Here is a 25,940-nt window from a genome sequence, read left to right as displayed (position 1 = left end):
TAGTATAGGGAGAGAGCGTAGTGTCAGGGATAGTGTGAGTCAGGGTTAGTATAGGGATAGTGTGAGTCAGGGTTAGTATAGGGAGAGAGCGTAGTGTCAGGGATAGTGTGAGTCAGGGTTAGTATAAGGAGAGAGCGTAGTGTCAGGGATAGTGTGAGTCAGGGTTAGTATAGGGATAGTGTGAGTCAGGGTTAGTATAGGGAGAGAGCGTAGGGTCAGGGATAGTGTGAGTCAGGGTTAGTATAGGGAGAGAGCGTAGAGTCAGGAATAGTGTGAGTCAGGGTTAGTATAGGGAGAGATCCTAGTGTCAGGGATAGTGTGAGTCAGGGTTAGTATAGGGAGAGTGTAGTGTCAGTGTTAGTATAGGGAGAGTGTAGTGTCAGCGATAGTGTGAGTCAGGGTTAGTATAGGGATAGTGTGAGTCAGGGTTAGTATAGGGAGAGAGCGTAGTGTCAGGGATAGTGTGAGTCAGGGTTAGTATAGGGAGAGAGCGTAGAGTCAGGAATAGTGTGAGTCAGGGTTAGTATAGGGAGAGATCCTAGTGTCAGGGATAGTGTGAGTCAGGGTTAGTATAGGGAGAGTGTAGTGTCAGGGATAGTGTGAGTCAGGGTTAGTATAGGGAGAGATCCTAGTGTCAGGGATAGTGTGAGTCAGGGTTAGTATAGGGAGAGTGTAGTGTCAGGGTTAGTATAGGGAGAGTGTAGTGTCAGGGATAGTGTGAGTCAGGGTTAGTATAGGGATAGTGTGAGTCAGGGTTAGTATAGGGAGAGAGCGTAGTGTCAGGGATAGTGTGAGTCAGGGTTAGTATAGGGATAGTGTGAGTCAGGGTTAGTATAGGGAGAGAGCGTAGGGTCAGGGATAGTGTGAGTCAGGGTTAGTATAGGGAGAGAGCGTAGGGTCAGGGATAGTGTGAGTCAGGGTTAGTTTAGGGATAGTGTGAGTCAGGGTTAGTATAGGGATAGTGTGAGTCAGGGTTAGTATAGGGATAGTGTGAGTCAGGGTTAGTATAGGGAGAGTGTGAGTCAGGGTTAGTATAGGGATAGTGTAGAGTCAGGGATAGTGTGAGTCAGGGTTAGTATAGGGAGAGTGTGAGTCAGGGTTAGTATAGGGAGAGTGTGAGTCAGGGTTAGTATAGGGATAGTGTAGAGTCAGGGATAGTGTGAGTCAGGGTTAGTATAGGGATAGTGTGAGTCAGGGTTAGTATAGGGATAGTGTGAGTCAGGGTTAGTATAGGGAGAGTGTGAGTCAGGGTTAGTATAGGGATAGTGTGAGTCAGGGTTAGTATAGGGAGAGTGTGAGTCAGGGTTAGTATAGGGATAGTGTAGAGTCAGGGATAGTGTGAGTCAGGGTTAGTATAGGGAGAGTGTGAGTCAGGGTTAGTATAGGGATAGTGTAGAGTCAGGGTTAGTATAGGGATAGTGTGAGTCAGGGTTAGTATAGGGATAGTGTGAGTCAGGGTTAGTATAGGGATAGTGTAGAGTCAGGGTTAGTATAGGGATAGTGTGAGTCAGGGTTAGTATAGGGATAGTGTGAGTCAGGGTTAGTATAGGGATAGTGTGAGTCAGGGTTAGTATAGGGATAGTGTGAGTCAGGGTTAGTATAGGGATAGTGTAGAGTCAGGGTTAATATAGGGATAGTGTGAGTCAGGGTTAGTATAGGGATAGTGTGAGTCAGGGTTAGTATAGGGATAGTGTGAGTCAGGGTTAGTATAGGGATAGTGTAGAGTCAGGGTTAATATAGGGATAGTGTGAGTCAGGGTTAGTATAGGGATAGTGTGAGTCAGGGTTAGTATAGGGATAGTGTAGAGTCAGGGTTAATATAGGGATAGTGTGAGTCAGGGTTAGTATAGGGATAGTGTGAGTCAGGGTTAGTATAGGGATAGTGTGAGTCAGGGTTAGGGCAGTGCTGGGAAACCTTTTGCGCTTGGTGTAGCAACATTCGGCTATAAAACGAGCAGAACACCACAATTTGCAACATTTATAGTTTAAATAAGAAAAATATGTAATTGTAATAAATAACTGAACTTAATAAACAAAAAAATAATTATTTAACTTACTCGCTTAGTGACTTCTTTGTTCATCTGTCAGTCGGTTTCCACCTGACCCCCATCCCCCACCTCCCCAGGTTTGCATGTCAACATGCAGGATGCCCACCTGATTCATCCCCCCCTATCCCTCCCCCCCATCCTCACACACACACTAGCCCACCTGACCCCCATCCCCACTAGCCCACCTGACCCCCATCCCCCCCCACACACTAGCCCACCTGACCCCCATCCTCACACACACTACCCCCCATCCCTCCCCCCATCCTCACACACACTACCCCCCATCCTCACACACACACTACCCCCCATCCCTCCCCCCATCCTCACACACACACTACCCCCCCTCCCTCCCCCCATCCTCACACACACTACCCCCCATCCCTCCCCCCATCCTCACACACACACTACCCCCCCATCCCTCCCCCCATCCCCACACACACTACCCCCCATCCCTCCCCCCATCCTCACACACACACTACCCCCCATCCCTCCCCCCATCCTCACACACACACTACCCCCCATCCCTCCCCCCATCCTCACACACACACTACCCCCCCATCCCCACACACACACTACCCCCCCATCCCTCCCCCCATCCTCACACACACTACCCCCCATCCTCACACACACTACCCCCCCATCCCTCCCCCCATCCCCACACACACTACCCCCCATCCCTCCCCCCATCCCCACACACACTACCCCCCATCCCTCCCCCCATCCTCACACACACTACCCCCCATCCCTCCCCCCATCCCCACACACACTAGCCCACCTGACCCCCATCCTCACACACACTAGCCCCCATCCCTCCCCCCATCCCCACACACACTACCCCCCATCCCTCCCCCCATCCTCACACACACACTACCCCCCATCCCTCCCCCCATCCTCACACACACACTACCCCCCATCCCTCCCCCCATCCTCACACACACTACCCCCCATCCCTCCCCCCATCCTCACACACACACTACCCCCCATCCCTCCCCCCATCCTCACACACACACTACCCCCCATCCCTCCCCCCATCCTCACACACACTACCCCCCATCCCTCCCCCCATCCCCACACACACTACCCCCCATCCCTCCCCCCATCCTTACACACACTACCCCCCCATCCCTCCCCCCATCCTCACACACACTACCCCCCATCCCTCCCCCCATCCTCACACACACACTACCCCCCATCCCTCCCCCCATCCCCACACACACTACCCCCCATCCCTCCCCCCATCCCCACACACACTAGCCCACCTGACCCCCATCCTCACACACACTACCCCCCATCCCTCCCCCCATCCCTCCCCCCATCCTCACACACACTACCCCCCCATCCCTCCCCCCATCCTCACACACACTACCCCCCATCCCTCCCCCCATCCTCACACACACACTACCCCCCATCCCTCCCCCCATCCTCACACACACTAGCTCTCCTGACCCCCATCCTCACACACACTACCCCCCATCCCTCCCCCCATCCTCACACACACTACCCCCCCATCCCTCCCCCCATCCTCACACACACTACCCCCCCATCCCTCCCCCCATCCTCACACACACTACCCCCCCATCCCTCCCCCCATCCTCACACACACTACCCCCCCATCCCTCCCCCCATCCTCACACACACTACCCCCTATCCCTCCCCCCATCCCCACACACACTAGCCCACCTGACCCCCATCCTCACACACACTACCCCCCATCCCTCCCCCCATCCTCACACACACACTACCCCCCTTCCCTCCCCCCATCCCCACACACACTAGCCCACCTGACCCCCATCCTCACACACACTACCCCCCATCCCTCCCCCCATCCTCACACACACACTACCCCCCCATCCCTCCCCCCATCCTCACACACACTACCCCCCATCCCTCCCCCCATCCCCACACACACTACCCCCATCCCTCCCCCCATCCCCACACACACTACCCCCCATCCCTCCCCCCATCCCCACACACACTACCCCCCCATCCCTCCCCCCATCCCCACACACACTACCCCCCATCCTTACCCCCATCCTCACACACACTACCCCCCATCCCTCCCCCCATCCCCACACACACTACCCCCCATCCCTCCCCCCATCCTCACACACACTACCCCCCATCCCTCCCCCCATCCTCACACACACTACCCCCCCATCCCTCCCCCCATCCTCACACACACTACCCCCCATCCCTCCCCCCCCATCCTCACACACACTACCCCCCCATCCCTCCCCCCATCCCCACACACACTACCCCCCATCCCTCCCCCCATCCCCACACACACTACCCCCCATCCCTCCCCCCTCCTCACACACACTACCCCCCATCCCTCCCCCCCATCCCCACACACACTAGCCCACCTGACCCCCATCCTCACACACACTAGCCCCCATCCCTCCCCCCATCCCCACACACACTACCCCCCATCCCTCCCCCCATCCCCACACACACTACCCCCCATCCCTCCCCCCCCATCCTCACACACACTAGGGCCCTTATCTTCCCTGTCATCCTCGGGCCCCCCTCCTACATGGGCCCCATAGCAACTGCCTTCCCTGCCTCTATGGTAGCTACACCACCCTTATGTAATAGGACCAGTGCTGTATTACTGATATATTCCCCCGACCACCCTTATCTAATAGGACCAGTGCTGTATTACTGATATATTCCCCCGACCACCCTTATCTAATAGGACCAGTGCTGTATTACTGATATATTCCCGACCACCCTTATGTAATAGGGCCAGTGTCCTATTACTGATATATTCCCCGACCACCCTTATGTAATAGGGCTAGTGTCCTATTACTGATATATCCCCTGACCACCCTTATCTAATAGGACCAGTGCTGTATTACTGATATATTCCCCGACCACCCTTATGTAATAGGGCCAGTGTCCTATTACTGATATATTCCCCGACCACCATTATGTAATAGGGCCAGTGTCCTATTACTGATATATTCCCCGACCACCCTTATGTAATAGGGCCAGTGTCCTATTACTGATATATTCCCCGACCACCCTTATGTAATAGGGCCAGTGTCCTATTACTGATATATTCCCCGACCACCCTTATGTAATAGGGCCAGTGTCCTATTACTGATATATTCCCGACCACCCTTATGTAATAGGACCAGTGCTGTATTACTGATATATCCCCCGACCACCCTTATCTAATAGGACCAGTGCTTTATTACTGATATATCCCCGACCACCCTTATCTAATAGGGCCAGTGCTGTATTACTGATATATCCCCGACCACCCTTATGTAATAGGGCCAGTGTCCTATTACTGATATATTACCCGACCACCCTTATGTAATAGGGCCAGTGCTGTATTACTGATATATCCCCCGACCACCCTTATCTAATAGGACCAGTGTCCTATTACTGATATATTCCCCGACCACCCAGTGTCCTATTACTGATATATTCCCCGACCACCCTTATCTAATAGGACCAGTGTCCTATTACTGATATATTCTCCGACCACCCTTACCTAATAGGGCCAGTGCTGTATTACTGATATATCCCCGACCACCCTAATGTAATAGGGCCAGTGTCCTATTACTGATATATTACCCGACCACCCTTATGTAATAGGGCCAGTGTACTATTACTGATATATCCCCGACCACCCTTATGTAATAGGGCCAGTGTCCTATTACTGGTATATTCCCCGACCACCCTTATGTAATAGGACCAGTAATAAAGCACTGGTCCTATTAGATAAGGGTGGTCGGGGAATATATCAGTAATAGGACACTGGCCCTAGTACATAAGGGTGGTCGGGGAATATATCAGTAATAGGGCACTGACCCTATTACATAAGGGTGGTCGGAGGGATATATCAGTAATAGGGCACTGACCCTATTACATAAGGGTGGTCGGGGAATATATCAGTAATAGGACACTGGCCCTATTACATAAGGGTGGTCGGGGAATATATCAGTAATAGGACACTGGCCCTATTACATAAGGGTGGTCGGGGAATATATCAGTAATAGGACACTGGCCCTATTACATAAGGGTGGTCGGGGAATATATCAGTAATAGGACACTGGCCCTATTACATAAGGGTGGTCGGGAATATATCAGTAATAGGACACTGGCCCTATTACATAAGGGTGGTCGGGGATATATCAGTAATAGGACACTGGCCCTATTACATAAGGGTGGTCGGGAATATATCAGTAATAGGACACTGGCCCTATTACATAAGGGTGGTCGGGGAATATATCAGTAATAGGACACTGGCCCTATTACATAAGGGTGGTCGGAGGATATATCAGTAATAGGACACTGGCCCTATTACATAAGGGTGGTCGGGAATATATCAGAAATAGGACACTGGCCCTATTACATAAGGGTGGTCGGGGAATATATCAGTAATAGGACACTGGCCCTATTACATAAGGGTGGTCGGGGGATATATCAGTAATAGGACACTGGCCCTATTACATAAGGGTGGTCGGGGGATATATCAGTAATAGGACACTGGCCCTATTACATAAGGGTGGTCGGGGGATATATCAGTAATACAGCACTGGTCCTATTAGATAAGGGTGGTCGGGGGGATATATCAGTAATAGGACACTGGCCCTATTAGATAAGGGTGGTCGGGGGAATATATCAGTAATACAGCACGGGTCCTATGAGATAAGGGTGGTCGGCGGCATATATCAGTAATAGGACACTGGCCCTATTACATAAGGGTGGTCGGGGAATATATCAGTAATAGGACACTGGCCCTATTACATAAGGGTGGTCGGGAAATATATCAGTAATACAGCACTGGTCCTATTAGATAAGGGTGGTCGGGGAATATATCAGTAATACAGCACTGGTCCTATTAGATAAGGGTGGTCGGGGAATCTATCAGTAATAAAGCAGATATACAGTACCACATAGTGCCCAGATAACTGTATATATACTGCAGTCAGGTAGTGTATATTCTGTCCTTCCGGGGGTCCTGTGGTATATGGTGGGTAGTGTATACTGTATCCTTCCGGGGGTCCTGTGGTATATGGTGGGTAGTGTATACTGTATCCTTCCGGGGGTCCTGTGGTATATGGTGGGTAGTGTATACTGTATCCTTCCGGGGGTCCTGTGGTATATGGTGGGTAGTGTATACTGTATCCTTCCGGGGGTCCTGTGGTATATGGTGGGTAGTGTATACTGTGTCCTTCCGGGGGTCCTGTGGTATATGGTGGGTAGTGTATATATATCCTTCCGGGGGTCCTGTGGTATATGGTGGGTAGTGTATACTGTGTCCTTCCGGGGGTCCTGTGGTATATGGTGGGTAGTGTATACTATGTCCTTCCGGGGGTCCTGTGGTATATGGGGGTAGTGTATACTGTATCCTTCCGGGGGTCCTGTGGTATATGGTGGGTAGTGTATATTCTGTCCTTCCGGGGGTCCTGTGGTATATGGTGGGTAGTGTATACTGTGTCCTTCCGGGGGTCCTGTGGTATATGGTGGGTAGTGTATACTGTGTCCTTCCGGGGGTCCTGTGGTATATGGTGGGTAGTGTATACTGTATCCTTCCGGGGGTCCTGTGGTATATGGGGGGTAGTGTATATTCTGTCCTTCCGGGGGTCCTGTGGTATATGGTGGGTAGTGTATATTCTGTCCTTCCGGGGGTCCTGTGGTATATGGTGGGTAGTGTATACTGTATCCTTCCGGGGGTCCTGTGGTATATGGGGGGTAGTGTATACTGTATCCTTCCGGGGGTCCTGTGGTATATGGTGGGTAGTGTATACTGTATCCTTCCGGGGGTCCTGTGGTATATGGTGGGTAGTGTATACTGTATCCTTCCGGGGGTCCTGTGGTATATGGGGGGTAGTGTATACTGTGTCCTTCTGGGGGTCCTGTGGTATATGGTGGGTAGTGTATACTGTATCCTTCCGGGGGTCCTGTGGTATATGGTGGGTAGTGTATACTGTGTCCTTCCGGGGGTCCTGTGGTATATGGGGGGTAGTGTATACTGTATCCTTCCGGGGGTCCTGTGGTATATGGTGGGTAGTGTATACTGTGTCCTTCCGGGGGTCCTGTGGTATATGGTGGGTAGTGTATACTGTATCCTTCCGGGGGTCCTGTGGTATATGGGGGGTAGTGTATACTGTATCTTTCCGGGGGTCCTGTGGTATATGGTGGGTAGTGTATACTGTGTCCTTCCGGGGGTCCTGTGGTATATGGGGGGTAGTGTATACTGTATCTTTCCAGGGGTCCTGTGGTATATGGTGGGTAGTGTATATTCAGTCCTTCCGGGGGTCCTGTGGTATATGGTGGGTAGTGTATACTGTATCCTTCCGGGGGTCCTGTGGTATATGGTGGGTAGTGTATACTGTATCCTTCCGGGGGTCCTGTGGTATATGGTGGGTAGTGTATACTGTGTCCTTCCGGGGGTCCTGTGGTATATGGTGGGTAGTGTATACTGTGTCCTTCCGGGGGTCCTGTGGTATATGGTGGGTAGTGTATACTGTATCCTTCCGGGGGTCCTGTGGTATATGGTGGGTAGTGTATACTATGTCCTTCCGGGGGTCCTGTGGTATATGGGGGTAGTGTATACTGTGTCCTTCCGGGGGTCCTGTGGTATATGGTGGGTAGTGTATATTCTGTCCTTCCGGGGGTCCTGTGGTACATGGTGAGTAGTGTATACTGTGTCCTTCCGGGGGTCCTGTGGTATATGGTGGGTAGTGTATACTGTATCCTTCCGGGGGGTCCTGTGGTATATGGTGGGTAGTGTATACTGTATCCTTCCGGGGGTCCTGTGGTATATGGTGGGTAGTGTATACTGTGTCCTTCCGGGGGTCCTGTGGTATATGGTGGGTAGTGTATACTGTATCCTTCCGGGGGGTCCTGTGGTATATGGTGGGTAGTGTATACTGTGTCCTTCCGGGGGTCCTGTGGCATATGGTGGGTAGTGTATACTATGTCCTTCCGGGGGTCCTGTGGTATATGGGGGGTAGTGTATACTGTATCTTTCCGGGGGTCCTGTGGTATATGGTGGGTAGTGTATATTCAGTCCTTCCGGGGGTCCTGTGGTATATGGTGGGTAGTGTATACTGTATCCTTCCGGGGGGTCCTGTGGTATATGGTGGGTAGTGTATACTCTGTCCTTCCGGGGGTCCTGTGGTATATGGTGGGTAGTGTATACTGTGTCCTTCCGGGGGTCCTGTGGTATATGGTGGGTAGTGTATACTGTGTCCTTCCGGGGGTCCTGTGGTATATGGTGGGTAGTGTATACTCTGTCCTTCCGGGGTCCTGTGGTATATGGTGGGTAGTGTATATTCTGTCCTTCCAGGGGTCTCGTGATATATGGTGGGTAGTGTATACTGTATCCTTCCGGGGGTCCTGTGGTATATGGTGGGTAGTGTATATTCTGTCCTTCCGGGGGTCCTGTGGTATATGGTGGGTAGTGTATATACTGTATCCTTCCGGGGGTCCTGTGGTATATGGTGGGTAGTGTATACTATGTCCTTCCGGGGGTCCTGTGGTATATGGTGGGTAGTGTATATACTGTATCCTTCCGGGGGTCCTGTGGTATATGGTGGGTAGTGTATACTGTATCCTTCCGGGGGTCCTGTGGTATATGGTGGGTAGTGTATACTGTATCCTTCCGGGGGTCCCGTGGTATATGGTGGGTAGTGTATACTGTATCCTTCCGGGTCCTGTGGTATATGGTGGGTAGTGTATACTGTATCCTTCCGGGGGTCCTGTGGTATATGGTGGGTAGTGTATACTGTGTCCTTCCGGGGGGTCCTGTGGTATATGGTGGGTAGTGTATATTCTTTCCTTCCGGGGGTCCTGTGGTATATGGTGGGTAGTGTATACTGTGTCCTCGGGGGTCCTGTGGTATATGGTGGGTAGTGTATACTGTAACCTTCCGGGGGTCCTGTGGTATATGGGGGGTAGTGTATATTCTGTCCTTCCGGGGGTCCTGTTGGTATATGGTGGGTAGTGTATACTGTATCCTTCCGGGGGTCCTGTGGTATATGGTGGGTAGTGTATACTTGTTGTCCTTCGGGGGTCCTGTGGTATATGGTGTTGGGTAGTGTATACTGTATCCTTCCAGGGGGTCCTGTGGTATATGGTGGGTAGTGTATAACTGTATCCTTCCGGGGGGCCTGTGGTATATGGTGGGTAGTGTATACTGATCCTTCCTGGGGGTCCTGTGGTATATGGTGGGTAGTGTATACTGTGTCCTTCCGGGGGGCCCTGTGGTATATGGTGGGTAGTGTATACTGTATCCTTCCGGGGGTCCTGTGGTATATGGGGGTAGTGTATACTGTGTCCTTCCGGGGGTCCTGTGGTATATGGTGGGTAGTGTATATTCTGTCCTTCCGGGGGTCCTGTGGTATATGGTGGGTAGTGTATACTGTGTCCTTCCGGGGGTCCTGTGGTATATGGTGGGTAGTGTATACTGTGTCCTTCCGGGGGTCCTGTGGTATATGGTGGGTAGTGTATACTGTATCCTTCCGGGGGTCCTGTGGTATATGGTGGGTAGTGTATATTCTGTCCTTCCGGGGGTCTCGTGGTATATGGTGGGTAGTGTATACTGTGTCCTTCCGGGGGTCCTGTGGTATATGGGGGGTAGTGTATATTCTGTCCTTCCGGGGGTCCTGTGGTATATGGGGGGTAGTGTATATTCTGTCCTTCCGGGGGTCCTGTGGTATATGGTGGGTAGTGTATACTGTGTCCTTCCGGGGGTCCTGTGGTATATGGTGGGTAGTGTATACTGTATCCTTCCGGGGGTCCTGTGGTATATGGTGGGTAGTGTATATTCTGTCCTTCCGGGGGTCCTGTGGTATATGGTGGGTAGTGTATACTGTGTCCTTCCGGGGGTCCTGTGGTATATAGTGGGTAGTGTATACTGTGTCCTTCCGGGGGTCCTGTGGTATATGGTGGGTAGTGTATACTGTGTCCTTCCGGGGGTCCTGTGGTATATGGTGGGTAGTGTATACTGTGTCCTTCCGGGGGTCCTGTGGTATATGGTGGGTAGTGTATACTCTGTCCTTCCAGGGGTCCTGTGGTATATGGTGGGTAGTGTATACTGTATCCTTCCGGGGGTCCCGTGGTATATGGGGGGTAGTGTATACTGTATCCTTCCGGGGGTCCTGTGGTATATGGTGGGTAGTGTATACTGTATCCTTCCGGGGGTCCTGTGGTATATGGTGGGTAGTGTATACTGTATCCTTCCGGGGGTCCTGTGGTATATGGTGGGTAGTGTATACTGTATCCTTCCGGGGGGTCCCGTGGTATATGGTGGGTAGTGTATACTGTATCCTTCCGGGGGTCCTGTGGTATATGGTGGGTAGTGTATACTGTGTCCTTCCGGGGGTCCTGTGGTATATGGTGGGTAGTGTATACTGTGTCCTTCCGGGGGTCCTGTGGTATATGGTGGGTAGTGTATACTGTATCCTTCCGGGGGTCCTGTGGTATATGGTGGGTAGTGTATACTCTGTCCTTCCGGGGGGTCCCGTGGTATATGGTGGGTAGTGTATACTGTGTCCTTCCGGGGGTCCTGTGGTATATAGTGGGTAGTGTATACTCTGTCCTTCCGGGGGGTCCTGTGGTATATGGTGGGTAGTGTATACTGTGTCCTTCCGGGGGTCCTGTGGTATATAGTGGGTAGTGTATACTGTGTCCTTCCGGGGGTCCTGTGGTATATGGTGGGTAGTGTATACTGTGTCCTTCCGGGGGTCCTGTGGTATATGGTGGGTAGTGTATACTCTGTCCTTCCAGGGGTCCTGTGGTATATGGTGGGTAGTGTATACTGTATCCTTCCGGGGGTCCTGTGGTATATGGTGGGTAGTGTATACTGTATCCTTCCGGGGGTCCTGTGGTATATGGGGGGTAGTGTATACTGTATCCTTCCGGGGGTCCCGTGGTATATGGTGGGTAGTGTATATACTGTGTCCTTCCGGGGGTCCTGTGGTATATGGGGGGTAGTGTATATACTGTGTCCTTCTGGGGGTCCTGTGGTATATGGGGGGTAGTGTATACTGTATCCTTCCGGGGGTCCTGTGGTATATGGTGGGTAGTGTATACTGTGTCCTTCCGGGGGTCCTGTGGTATATGGTGGGTAGTGTATACTGTGTCCTTCCGGGGGTCCTGTGGTATATGGTGGGTAGTGTATACTGTATCCTTCCGGGGGTCCTGTGGTATATGGTGGGTAGTGTATACTGTATCCTTCCGGGGGTCCTGTGGTATATGGTGGGTAGTGTATACTGTATCCTTCCGGGGGTCCCGTGGTATATGGTGGGTAGTGTATACTGTGTCCTTCCGGGGGTCCTGTGGTATATGGTGGGTAGTGTATACTGTATCCTTCCGGGGGTCCTGTGGTATATGGTGGGTAGTGTATACTGTGTCCTTCCGGGGGTCCTGTGGTATATGGTAGGTAGTGTATATTCTGTCCTTCCGGGGGTCCTGTGGTATATGGTGGGTAGTGTATACTGTATCCTTCCGGGGGTCCTGTGGTATATGGGGGGTAGTGTATACTGTGTCCTTCCGGGGGTCCTGTGGTATATGGTGGGTAGTGTATACTGTATCCTTCCGGGGGTCCTGTGGTATATGGGGGGTAGTGTATACTGTGTCCTTCCGGGGGTCCTGTGGTATATGGTGGGTAGTGTATATTCTGTCCTTCCGGGGGTCCTGTGGTATATGGTGGGTAGTGTATACTGTGTCCTTCCGGGGGTCCTGTGGTATATGGTGGGTAGTGTATACTGTATCCTTCCGGGGGTCCTGTGGTATATGGTGGGTAGTGTATACTGTGTCCTTCCGGGGGTCCTGTGGTATATGGTGGGTAGTGTATACTGTGTCCTTCCGGGGGTCCTGTGGTATATGGTGGGTAGTGTATACTGTATCCTTCCGGGGGTCCTGTGGTATATGGTGGGTAGTGTATACTGTATCCTTCCGGGGGGTCCCGTGGTATATGGTGGGTAGTGTATACTGTATCCTTCCGGGGGTCCTGTGGTATATGGGGGGTAGTGTATACTGTGTCCTTCCGGGGGTCCTGTGGTATATGGTGGGTAGTGTATACTGTGTCCTTCCGGGGGTCCTGTGGTATATGGTGGGTAGTGTATACTGTATCCTTCCGGGGGTCCTGTGGTATATGGTGGGTAGTGTATACTGTATCCTTCCGGGGGTCCTGTGGTATATGGTGGGTAGTGTATACTGTATCCTTCCGGGGTCCTGTGGTATATGGTGGGTAGTGTATACTGTGTCCTTCCGGGGGTCCTGTGGTATATGGTGGGTAGTGTATACTCTGTCCTTCCGGGGGTCCTGTGGTATATGGGGGGTAGTGTATACTGTGTCCTTCCGGGGGTCCTGTGGTATATAGTGGGTAGTGTATACTGTATCCTTCCGGGGGTCCTGTGGTATATGGTGGGTAGTGTATACTGTATCCTTCCGGGGGTCCTGTGGTATATGGTGGGTAGTGTATATTCTGTCCTTCCGGGGGTCCTGTGGTATATGGGGGGTAGTGTATACTGTATCCTTCCGGGGGTCCTGTGGTATATGGGGGGTAGTGTATACTGTGTCCTTCCGGGGGTCCTGTGGTATATAGTGGGTAGTGTATACTGTATCCTTCCGGGGGTCCTGTGGTATATGGTGGGTAGTGTATACTGTATCCTTCCGGGGGTCCTGTGGTATATGGTGGGTAGTGTATACTGTATCCTTCCGGGGGTCCTGTGGTATATGGGGGGTAGTGTATACTGTATCCTTCCGGGGGTCCTGTGGTATATGGGGGGTAGTGTATACTGTATCCTTCCGGGGGTCCTGTGGTATATGGTGGGTAGTGTATACTATGTCCTTCCGGGGGTCCTGTGGTATATGGTGGGTAGTGTATACTGTGTCCTTCCGGGGGTCCTGTGGTATATGGTGGGTAGTGTATACTGTGTCCTTCCGGGGGTCCTGTGGTATATGGTGAGTAGTATATACTGTATCCTTCCGGGGGTCCTGTGGTATATGGTGGGTAGTGTATACTGTGTCCTTCCGGGGGTCCTGTGGTATATGGTGAGTAGTATATACTGTATCCTTCCGGGGGTCCTGTGGTATATGGTGGGTAGTGTATACTGTATCCTTCCGGGGGGTCCTGTGGTATATGGTGGGTAGTGTATACTGTGTCCTTCCGGGGGTCCTGTGGTATATGGTGGGTAGTGTATACTGTATCCTTCCGGGGGTCCTGTGGTATATGGTGGGTAGTGTATACTGTATCCTTCCGGGGGGTCCCGTGGTATATGGTGGGTAGTGTATACTGTGTCCTTCCGGGGGTCCTGTGGTATATAGTGGGTAGTGTATACTGTATCCTTCCGGGGGTCATGTGGTATATGGTGGGTAGTGTATACTGTGTCCTTCCGGGGGTCCTGTGGTATATGGTGGGTAGTGTATACTGTGTCCTTCCGGGGGTCCTGTGGTATATGGGGGTAGTGTATATTCTGTCCTTCCGGGGGGTCCCGTGGTATATGGTGGGTAGTGTATACTGTGTCCTTCCGGGGGTCCTGTGGTATATGGTGGGTAGTGTATACTGTGTCCTTCCGGGGGTCCTGTGGTATATGGTGGGTAGTGTATACTGTATCCTTCCGGGGGTCCTGTGGTATATGGTGGGTAGTGTATACTGTATCCTTCCGGGGGTCCTGTGGTATATGGTGGGTAGTGTATACTGTATCCTTCCGGGGGTCCTGTGGTATATGGTGGGTAGTGTATACTGTATCCTTCCGGGGGTCCTGTGGTATATGGTGGGTAGTGTATACTGTATCCTTCCGGGGGTCCTGTGGTATATGGTGGGTAGTGTATACTGTATCCTTCCGGGGGTCCTGTGGTATATGGGGGGTAGTGTATACTGTGTCCTTCCGGGGGTCCTGTGGTATATGGTGGGTAGTGTATACTGTGTCCTTCCGGGGGTCCTGTGGTATATGGTGGGTAGTGTATACTGTGTCCTTCCGGGGGTCATGTGGTATATGGTGGGTAGTGTATACTGTGTCCTTCCGGGGGTCCTGTGGTATATGGTGGGTAGTGTATACTGTATCCTTCCGGGGGTCCTGTGGTATATGGTGGGTAGTGTATACTGTATCCTTCCGGGGGGTCCCGTGGTATATGGTGGGTAGTGTATACTGTGTCCTTCCGGGGGTCCTGTGGTATATGGTGGGTAGTGTATATTCTGTCCTTCCGGGGGTCCTGTGGTATATGGTGGGTAGTGTATACTGTATCCTTCCGGGGGTCCTGTGGTATATGGTGAGTAGTGTATACTGTATCCTTCCGGGGGTCCTGTGGTATATGGTGGGTAGTGTATATTCTGTCCTTCCGGGGGGTCCTGTGGTATATGGTGGGTAGTGTATACTGTGTCCTTCCGGGGGGTCCCGTGGTATATGGTGGGTAGTGTATACTGTGTCCTTCCGGGGGTCCTGTGGTATATGGTGGGTAGTGTATACTGTATCCTTCCGGGGGTCCTGTGGTATATGGTGGGTAGTGTATACTCTGTCCTTCCGGGGGGTCCCGTGGTATATGGTGGGTAGTGTATACTGTGTCCTTCCGGGGGGTCCTGTGGTATATGGTGGGTAGTGTATACTGTGTCCTTCCGGGGGTCCTGTGGTATATGGTGAGTAGTGTATACTGTATCCTTCCGGGGGTCCTGTGGTATATGGTGGGTAGTGTATACTGTATCCTTCCGGGGGTCCTGTGGTATATGGTGGGTAGTGTATACTGTATCCTTCCGGGGGTCCTGTGGTATATGGGGGGTAGTGTATACTGTATCCTTCCGGGGGTCCTGTGGTATATGCTGGGTAGTGTATACTGTGTCCTTCCGGGGGGTCCTGTGGTATATGGTGGGTAGTGTATACTGTGTCCTTCCGGGGGGTCCTGTGGTATATAGTGGGTAGTGTATACTGTGTCCTTCCGGGGGTCCTGTGGTATATGGGGGTAGTGTATACTGTGTCCTTCCGGGGGTCCTGTGGTATATGGTGGGTAGTGTATACTGTATCCTTCCGGGGGTCCTGTGGTATATGGTGGGTAGTGTATACTGTATCCTTCCGGGGGTCCTGTGGTATATGGTGCGTGAGTAGCGCTAACTCTGTCCTTCCGGGGGGTCCGTGGTATATGGTGGTAGGTATATACTGTGTCCTTCCGGGGGGTCCTGTGGTATATAGTGGGTAGTGTATACTGTACCTTCCGGGGGTCCTGTGGTATATGTGGGTAGTGTATATTCTGTCCTTCCGGGGGTCCTGTGGTATATGGTGGGTAGTGTATATTCTGTCCTTCCGGGGGTACTGTGGTATATGGTGGGTAGTGTAACTGTGTCCTTCACGGGGGTCCTGTGGTATATGGTGGGTAGTGTATACTGTGTCCTTCCGGGGGTCCTGTGGTATATGGTGGGTAGTGTATACTGTGTCCTTCCGGGGGTCCTGTGGTATATGGTGGGTAGTGTATACTGTATCCTTCCGGGGGTCCTGTGGTATATGTGGGTAGTGTATACTTGGTATCCTTCCGGGGGGTCCTGTGGTATATGGTGAGTAGTGTATACTGTATCCTTCCGGGGCTCCTGTGGTATATGGTGGGTAGTGTATACCGTATCCTTCCAGGGGTCCTGTGGTATATGGTGGGTAGTGTATACTGTGTCCTTCCGGGGGTCCTGTGGTTTATAGTGGGTAGGTATCCTGTGTCCTTCCGGGGTCCTGTGGTATATGGTGGGTAGTGTGTACTGTATCCTTCCGGGGGTTCCTGTGGTATATGGTGGGTAGTGTATACTGTGTCTCTTGGGGGTCCTGTGGTATATGGGGGGTAGTGTATACTGTATCCTTCCGGGGGTCCTGTGGTATATGGGGGGTAGTGTATACTGTGTCCTTCCGGGGGTCCTGTGGGATATGGTGGGTAGTGTATACTGTATCCTTCCGGGGGTCCTGTGGTATATGGTGAGTAGTGTATACTGTATCCTTCCGGGGGTCCTGTGGTATATGGTGGGTAGTGTATACTGTGTCCTTCCGGGGGTCCTGTGGTATATGCTGGGTAGTGTATACTGTGTCCTTCCGGGGGTCCTGTGGTATATGGTGGGTAGTGTATACTGTATCCTTCCGGGGGGTCCCGTGGTATATGGTGGGTAGTGTATACTGTGTCCTTCCGGGGGTCCTGTGGTATATGGTGGGTAGTGTATACTGTATCCTTCCGGGGGTCCTGTGGTATATGGTGGGTAGTGTATACTGTATCCTTCCGGGGGTCCTGTGGTATATGGTGGGTAGTGTATATTCTGTCCTTCCGGGGGTCCTGCGGTATATGGGGGGTAGTGTATACTGTGTTTTTCCGGGGGTCCTGTGGTATATGGTGGGTAGTGTATACTGTGTCCTTCCGGGGGTCCTGTGGTATATGGGGGGTAGTGTATATTCTGTCCTTCCGGGGGTCCTGTGGTATATGGGGGGTAGTGTATACTGTATCCTTCCGGGGGTCCTGTGGTATATGGGGGGTAGTGTATACTGTGTCCTTCCGGGGGTCCTGTGGTATATGGTGGGTAGTGTATACTGTGTCCTTCCGGGGGTCCTGTGGTATATGGGGGGTAGTGTATACTGTATCCTTCCGGGGGGTCCTGTGGTATATGGGGGGTAGTGTATATTCTGTCTTTCCGGGGGTCCTGTGGTATATGGGGGGTAGTATATACTGTATCCTTCCGGGGGTCCTGTGGTTTATGGTGGGTAGTGTATACTGTGTCCTTCCGGGGGGGTCCTGTGGTATATGGTGGGTAGTGTATACCGTATCCTTCCGGGGGTCCTGTGGTATATGGTGGGTAGTGTATACTGTATCCTTCCGGGGGTCCTGTGGTATATGGTGGGTAGTGTATACTGTATCCTTCCGGGGGTCCTGTGGTATATGGTGGGTAGTGTATACTGTGTCCTTCCGGGGGTCCTGTGGTATATGGTGGGTAGTGTATACTGTATCCTTCCGGGGGTCCTGTGGTATATGGTGGGTAGTGTATACTGTATCCTTCCGGGGGTCCTGTGGTATATGGTGGGTAGTGTATATTCTGTCCTTCCGGGGGTCCTGTGGTATATGGTGGGTAGTGTATACTGTGTCCTTCCGGGGGTCCTGTGGTATATGGTGGGTAGTGTATACTGTATCCTTCCGGGGGTCCTGTGGTATATGGTGGGTAGTGTATACTGTGTCCTTCCGGGGGTCCTGTGGTATATGGTGGGTAGTGTATACTGTATCCTTCCGGGGGTCCTGTGGTATATGGTGGGTAGTGTATACTGTATCCTTCCGGGGGTCCTGTGGTATATGGTGAGTAGTGTATACTGTATCCTTCCGGGGCTCCTGTGGTATATGGTGGGTAGTGTATACCGTATCCTTCCAGGGGTCCTGTGGTATATGGTGGGTAGTGTATACTGTGTCCTTCCGGGGGTCCTGTGGTTTATAGTGGGTAGTGTATACTGTATCCTTCTGGGGGTCCTGTGGTATATGGTGGGTAGTGTATACTGTATCCTTCCGGGGGTCCTGTGGTATATGGTGGGTAGTGTATACTGTATCCTTCCGGGGGTCCTGTGGTATATGGTGGGTAGTGTATACTGTGTCCTTCCGGGGGTCCTGTGGTATATGGTGGGTAGTGTATACTGTATCCTTCCGGGGGTCCTGTGGTATATGGTGGGTAGTGTATACTGTATCCTTCCGGGGGTCCTGTGGTATATGGTGGGTAGTGTATACTATGTCCTTCCGGGGGTCCTGTGGTATATGGTGGGTAGTGTATACTGTGTCCTTCCGGGGGTCCTGTGGTATATGGTGGGTAGTGTATAACTGTGTCCTTTCCGGGGGTCCTGTGGTATATGGTGGGTAGTGTATATCTGGTATCCTTCCGGGGGTCCTGTGGTATATGGTGGGTAGTGTATATTCTGGTCCTTCCGGGGGTCCTGTGGTATATGGTGGGTAGTGTATACTCTGTCCTTCCGGGGGTCCTGCTGGTATATGGGGGGTAGTGTATACTGTGTCCTTCCGGGGTCCTGTGGTATAATGGTGGGTAGTGTATACTGTATCCTTCCGGGGGTCCTGTGGTATATGGTGGGTAGTGTATACTGTGTCCTTCCGGTGGCCTGTGGTATATGGTGGGTATGTGTATACTGTTTCCTTCCGGGGGTCCTGTGGTACCTATGGGTGGGTAGTGTATACTGTATCCTTCCAGGGGGTCCTGTGGTATATGGTGAGTAGTGTATACTGTAGTCCTTCCGGGGGTCCTGTGGTATATGGTGGGGTAGTGTATATTCTGTCCTTCCGGGGTCCTGTGGTATATGGGTGGGTAAGTGTATACTGTGTCCTTCCGGGGGTCCTGTGGTATATGGTGGGTAGTGTATACTGTAGTCCTTCCCGGGGTCCTGTGGTATATGGTGGTAGTGTATACTGTGTCCTTCCTGGGGTCCTGTGGTATATGGTGGGTAGTGTATATTCTGTCCTTCCGGGGGTCCCTGTGGTATATGGTGGGTAGTGTATACTGTTTCCTTCCGGGGGTCCTGTGGTATATGGTGGGTAGTGTATACTGCTGTCCTTCCGGGGGTCCTGTGGTATATGGTGGGTAGTGTATACTGTGTCCTTCCGGGGGGTCCTGTGGTATATGGTGGGTAGTGGTATATTCTGTCCTTCCGGGGGTCCTGTGGTATATGGTGGGTAGTGTATATTCGTGTCCTTCCGGGGGTCCTGTGGTATATGGTGGGTAGTGTATACTGTATCCTTCCGGGGGTCCCTGTGGTCTATGGTGGGTAGTGTATACTGTATCCTTCCGGGGGTCCTGTGGTATATGGTGGGTAGTGTATACTCTGTCCTTCCGGGGTCCTGTGGGTATATGGTGGTAGTGTATACTGTATCCTTCCGGGGGGTCCTGTGGTATATGGTGGGTAGTGTATACTGTGTCCTTCCGGGGGTCCTGTGGTATATGGTGGGTAGGTATACTGTGTCCTTCCGGGGGGTCCTGTGGTATATGGTGGGTAGTGTATATCTGTGTCCTTCTGGGGTCCTGTGGTATAGGGGGTTAGTGTATACTGTGGTCCTTCCGGGGGTCCTGTGGGTATATGGTGGGGTAGTGTATACTGTCTCCTTCCGGGGGTTCCTGTGGTATATGGTGGGTAGTGTATACTGTGTCCTTCCGGGGGTCCTGTGGTATATGGTGGGTAGTGTATACTGTGTCCTTCTGGGGGGTCCTGTGTCTATGGGGGGTAGTGTATACTTGTACCTTCCGGGGGTCCCTGTGGTATATGGGGGGTAGTGTATACTGTGTCCTTCCGGGGGTCCTGTGGGATATGGTGGGTAGTGTATACTGTATCCTTCCGGGGGTCCTGTGGTATATGGTGAGTAGTGTATACTGTGTCCTTCCGGGGGTCCTGTGGTATATGGTGGGTAGTGTATACTGTATCCTTCCGGGGGTTCCTGTGGTATATGGTGGGTAGTGTATACTGTATCCTTCCGGGGGTCCTGTGGTATATGGTGGGTAGTGTATACTGTGTCCTTCCGGGGGTCCTGTGGTATATGGTGGGTAGTGTATACTGTATCCTTCCGGGGGTTCCTGTGGTATATGGTGGGTAGTGTATACTGTGTCCTTCTGGGGGTCCTGTGGTATATGGGGGGTAGTGTATACTGTATCCTTCCGGGGGTCCTGTGGTATATGGGGGGTAGTGTATACTGTGTCCTTCCGGGGGTCCTGTGGGATATGGTGGGTAGTGTATACTGTATCCTTCCGGGGGTCCTGTGGTATATGGTGAGTAGTGTATACTGTATCCTTCCGGGGGTCCTGTGGTATATGCTGGGTAGTGTATACTGTGTCCTTCCGGGGGTCCTGTGGTATATGGTGGGTAGTGTATACTGTATCCTTCCGGGGGTCCTGTGGTATATGCTGGGTAGTGTATACTGTGTCCTTCCGGGGGTCCTGTGGTATATGGTGGGTAGTGTATACTGTATCCTTCCGGGGGGTCCCGTGGTATATGGTGGGTAGTGTATACTGTGTCCTTCCGGGGGTCCTGTGGTATATGGTGGGTAGTGTATACTGTATCCTTCCGGGGGTCCTGTGGTATATGGTGGGTAGTGTATACTGTATCCTTCCGGGGGTCCTGTGGTATATGGTGGGTAGTGTATATTCTGTCCTTCCGGGGGTCCTGCGGTATATGGGGGGTAGTGTATACTGTGTCCTTCCGGGGGTCCTGTGGTATATGGTGGGTAGTGTATACTGTGTCCTTCCGGGGGTCCTGTGGTATATGGGGGGTAGTGTATATTCTGTCCTTCCGGGGGTCCTGTGGTATATGGGGGGTAGTGTATACTGTATCCATTCCGGGGGTCCTGTGGTATATGGGGGTAGTGTATACTGTGTCCTTCCGGGGTCCTGTGGTATATGGTGGGTAGTGTATACTGTGTCCTTCCGGGGTCCTGTGGTATATGGGGGGTAGTGTATACTGTATCCTTCCGGGGGTCCTGTGGTATATGGGGGGTAGTGTATATTCTGTCTTTCCGGGGGTCCTGTGGTATATGGGGGGTAGTATATACTGTATCCTTCCGGGGGTCCTGTGGTTTATGGTGGGTAGTGTATACTGTGTCCTTCCGGGGGGGACCTGTGGTATATGGTGGGTAGTGTATACCGTATCCTTCCGGGGTCCTGTGGTATATGGTGGGTAGTGTATACTGTATCCTTCCGGGGGTCCTGTGGTATATGGTGGGTAGTGTATACTGTATCCTTCCGGGGGTCCTGTGGTATATGGTGGGTAGTGTATACTGTGTCCTTCCGGGGGTCCTGTGGTATATGGTGGGTAGTGTATACTGTATCCTTCCGGGGGGTCCTGTGGTATATGGTGGGTAGTGTATACTGTATCCTTCCGGGGGTCCTGTGGTATATGGTGGGTAGTGTATATTCTGTCCTTCCGGGGGTCCTGTGGTATATGGTGGGTAGTGTATACTGTGTCCTTCCGGGGGTCCTGTGGTATATGGTGGGTAGTGTATACTGTATCCTTCCGGGGGTCCTGTGGTATATGGTGGGTAGTGTATACTGTATCCTTCCGGGGGTCCTGTGGTATATAGTGGGTAGTGTATACTGTATCCTTCCGGGGGTCCTGTGGTATATGGTGGGTAGTGTATATTCTGTCCTTCCGGGGGTCCTGTGGTATATGGTGGGTAGTGTATATTCTGTCCTTCCGGGGGTCCTGTGGTATATGGGGGGTAGTGTATATTCTGTCCTTCCGGGGGGTCCTGTGGTATATGGTGGGTAGTGTATATTCTGTCCTTCCGGGGGTCCTGTGCTATATGGTGGGTAGTGTATACTGTGTCCTTCCGGGGGTCCTGTGGTATATGGTGGGTAGTGTATATACTGTGTCCTTCTGGGGGTCCTGTGGTATATGGTGGGTAGTGTATACTGTGTCCTTCCGGGGGTCCTGTGGTATATGGTGGGTAGTGTATATTCTGTCCTTCCGGGGGTCCTGTGGTATATGGTGGGTAGTATATACTGTATCCTTCCGGGGGTCCTGTGGTATATGGTGGGTAGTGTATACTGTATCCTTCCGGGGGGTCCTGTGGTATATGGTGGGTAGTGTATACTGTATCCTTCCGGGGGTCCTGTGGTATATGGTGGGTAGTGTATATTCTGTCCTTCCGGGGGGTCCCGTGGTATATGGTGGGTAGTGTATACTGTGTCCTTCCGGGGGTCCTGTGGTATATGGGGGGTAGTGTATACTGTGTCCTTCCGGGGGTCCTGTGGTATATGGTGGGTAGTGTATACTATGTCCTTCCGGGGGTCCTGTGGTATATGGTGGGTAGTGTATACTATGTCCTTCCGGGGGTCCTGTGGTATATGGTGGGTAGTGTATACTGTGTCCTTCCGGGGGTCCTGTGGTATATGGTGGGTAGTGTATACTATGTCCTTCCGGGGGTCCTGTGGTATATGGGGGGTAGTGTATACTGTATCATTCCGGGGGTCCTGTGGTATATGGTGGGTAGTGTATACTGTGTCCTTCCGGGGGGTCCTGTGGTATATGGTGGGTAGTGTATACTGTATCCTTCCGGGGGTCCTGTGGTATATGGTGGGTAGTGTATACTATGTCCTTCCGGGGGTCCTGTGGTATATGGTGGGTAGTGTATACTGTATCCTTCCGGGGGGTCCTGTGGTATATGGTGGGTAGTGTATACTGTATCCTTCCGGGGGTCCTGTGGTATATGGTGGGTAGTGTATACTGTATCCTTCCGGGGGTCCTGTGGTATATGGTGGGTAGTGTATACTATGTCCTTCCGGGGGTCCTGTGGTATATGGTGGGTAGTGTATACTGTGTCCTTCCGGGGGTCCTGTGGTATATGGTGGGTAGTGTATACTGTGTCCTTCCGGGGGTCCTGTGGTATATGGTGGGTAGTGTATACTGTGTCCTTCCGGGGGTCCTGTGGTATATGGGGGTCCATGCAGTATATACTGTGTGTTCCTGTATACTGGCTGTATGTGGATATATGTTCTGCCTGTGGGGGGTGGTAGAGGGGTCTGATGGTGAGAGACAGACAGAGACAGACAGAGACAGACAGACAGAGACAGACAGACAGAGACAGCTGCCGGCAGAGACAGACAGAGACAGCTGGGTCGGAGGTCTCGGTTACTATTCCCGGCTATCAGTGGAAGGAATTCAGCAGCTGGAGGGAGGAGAGTGAGGCCCTGAGTGCAGCCCCGGAGACCCCGCCATACTGACATCCCTGCTGAGGAGAGCGGGAGAGTGAGGGGACACAGAGCGGCCGGGGAGAGGAGAGAGCGGTCCCGGGGAGAGAGAGCGGCCGGTCCGGGGGGAGCACTCCGCTTTGCAGGGACAGTAGATTGGAGAGGTGACTGCCTGCTCTCCAGGTGCGGGGTACCGCAGTGGGGGTGACAGCGGATCTGCCCCGGGGAGGGCACTCTCTAGCTGGGGGGGTGACAGCGGATCTGCCCCGGGGAGGGCACTCTCTAACAGGGGGGGGCTGATAGCGGATCTGCCCCGGGGAAGGCACTCTCTAGCAGGGGGGGGCTGATAGCGGATCTGCCCCGGGGAGGGCACTCTCTAGCTGGGGGGGTGACAGCGGATCTGCCCCGGGGAGGGCACTCTCTAACAGGGGGGGTGACAGCGGATCTGCCCCGGGGAGGGCACTCTCTAACAGGGGGGGGGGGGGGGGGTGATAGCGGATCTGCCCCGGGGAGGGCACTCTCTAACAGGGGGGGTGATAGCGGATCTGCCCCAGGGAGGGCACTCTCTAGCTGGGGGGGTGACAGCGGATCTGCCCCGGGGAGGGCACTCTCTAACGGGGGGTGACAGCGGATCTGCCCCGGGGAGGGCACTCTCTAACAGGGGGGGTGATAGCGGATCTGTCCCGGGGAGGGCACTCTCTAACAGGGGGGGGGTGATAGCGGATCTGCCCCGGGGAGGGCACTCTCTAACGGGGGGTGACAGCGGATCTGCCCCGGGGAGGGCACTCTCTAAACAGGGGGGTGATAGCGGATCTGCCCCGGGGAAGGCACTCTCTAGCAGGGGGGGGCTGATAGCGGATCTGCCCCGGGGAGGGCACTCTCTAGCTGGGGGGGTGACAGCGGATCTGCCCCGGGGAGGGCACTCTCTAACAGGGGGGGGTGACAGCGGATCTGCCCCGGGGAGGGCACTCTCTAACAGGGGGGGGGGGGGGGTGATAGCGGATCTGCCCCGGGGAGGGCACTCTCTAACAGGGGGGGTGATAGCGGATCTGCCCCAGGGAGGGCACTCTCTAGCTGGGGGGGTGACAGCGGATCCTGCCCCGGGGAGGGCACTCTCTAACGGGGGGTGACAGCGGATCTGCCCCGGGGAGGGCACTCTCTAACAGGGGGGGTGATAGCGGATCTGTCCCGGGGAGGGCACTCTCTAACAGGGGGGGGGTGATAGCGGATCTGCCCCGGGGAGGGCACTCTAACGGGGGGTGACAGCGGATCTGCCCCGGGGAGGGCACTCTCTAACAGGGGGGGTGATAGCGGATCTGTCCCGGGGAGGGCACTCTCTAACAGGGGGGGGGTGATAGCGGATCTGCCCCGGGGAGGGCACTCTCTAACAGGGGGGGGGGTGATAGCGGATCTGCCCCGGGGAGGGCACTCTCTAACAGGGGGGGGTGATAGCGGATCTGCCCCGGGGAGGGCACTCTCTAACAGGGGAGGGGGGTGATAGCGGATCTGCCCCGGGGAGGGCACTCTCTAACGGGGGGGGGGGGTGATAGCGGATCTGCCCCGGGGGAGGGCACTCTCTAACAGGGGGGGGGGGGGTGACAGCGGATCTGCCCCGGGGAGGGCACTCTCTAGCTGGGGGGGTGACAGCGGATCTGCCCCGGGGAGGGCACTCTCTAGCTGGGGGGATGGCAGCGGATCTGCCCCGGGGAGGGCACTCTCTAGCTGGGGGGGTGACAGCGGATCTGCCCCGGGGAGGGCACTCTCTAGCTGGGGGGGTGACAGTGGATCTGCCCCGGGGAGGGCACTCTGTAGCTGGGGGGGTGACAGCGCATCTGCCCCGGGGAGGGCACTCTCTAGCTGGGGGGGTGTCAGCGGATCTGCCCCGGGGAGGGCACTCTCTAGCTGGGGGGATGGCAGCGGATCTGCCCCGGGGAGGGCACTCTCTAGCTGGGGGGGTGACAGCGGATCTGCCCCGGGGAGGGCACTCTCTAGCTGGGGGGTGACAGCGGATCTGCCCCGGGAGGGCACTCTGTAGCTGGGGGGGGTGACAGTGGATCTGCCCCGGGGAGGGCACTCTCTAGCTGGGGGGGTGACAGCGGATCTGCCCCGGGGAGGGCACTCTCTAGCTGGGGGGGTGACAGCGGATCTGCCCCGGGGAGGGCACTCTCTAACTGGGGGGGTGACAGTGGATCTGCCCCGGGGAGGGCACTCTCTAGCTGGGGGGGTGACAGCGGATCTGCCCCGGGGAGGGCACTC

General features: G+C 53.6%; 1 protein-coding gene across 2 annotated transcripts in view; it reads left to right on the top strand.

The window, feature by feature from the left end:
* SMARCD3 (SWI/SNF related BAF chromatin remodeling complex subunit D3) overlaps nucleotides 1–25,940 on the top strand; it is a 201,957-nt gene that overhangs the window by 67,310 nt on the left and 108,707 nt on the right. The window lies entirely within an intron of this gene.

Source organism: Dendropsophus ebraccatus, chromosome 2 (assembly GCF_027789765.1).
Source record: "Dendropsophus ebraccatus isolate aDenEbr1 chromosome 2, aDenEbr1.pat, whole genome shotgun sequence".
Classification (NCBI taxonomy): Eukaryota; Metazoa; Chordata; class Amphibia; order Anura; family Hylidae; genus Dendropsophus; species Dendropsophus ebraccatus.
The sequence above is the reverse complement of the archived record's forward strand: the minus strand, read 5'-3'. Positions and strand labels throughout refer to the sequence as shown.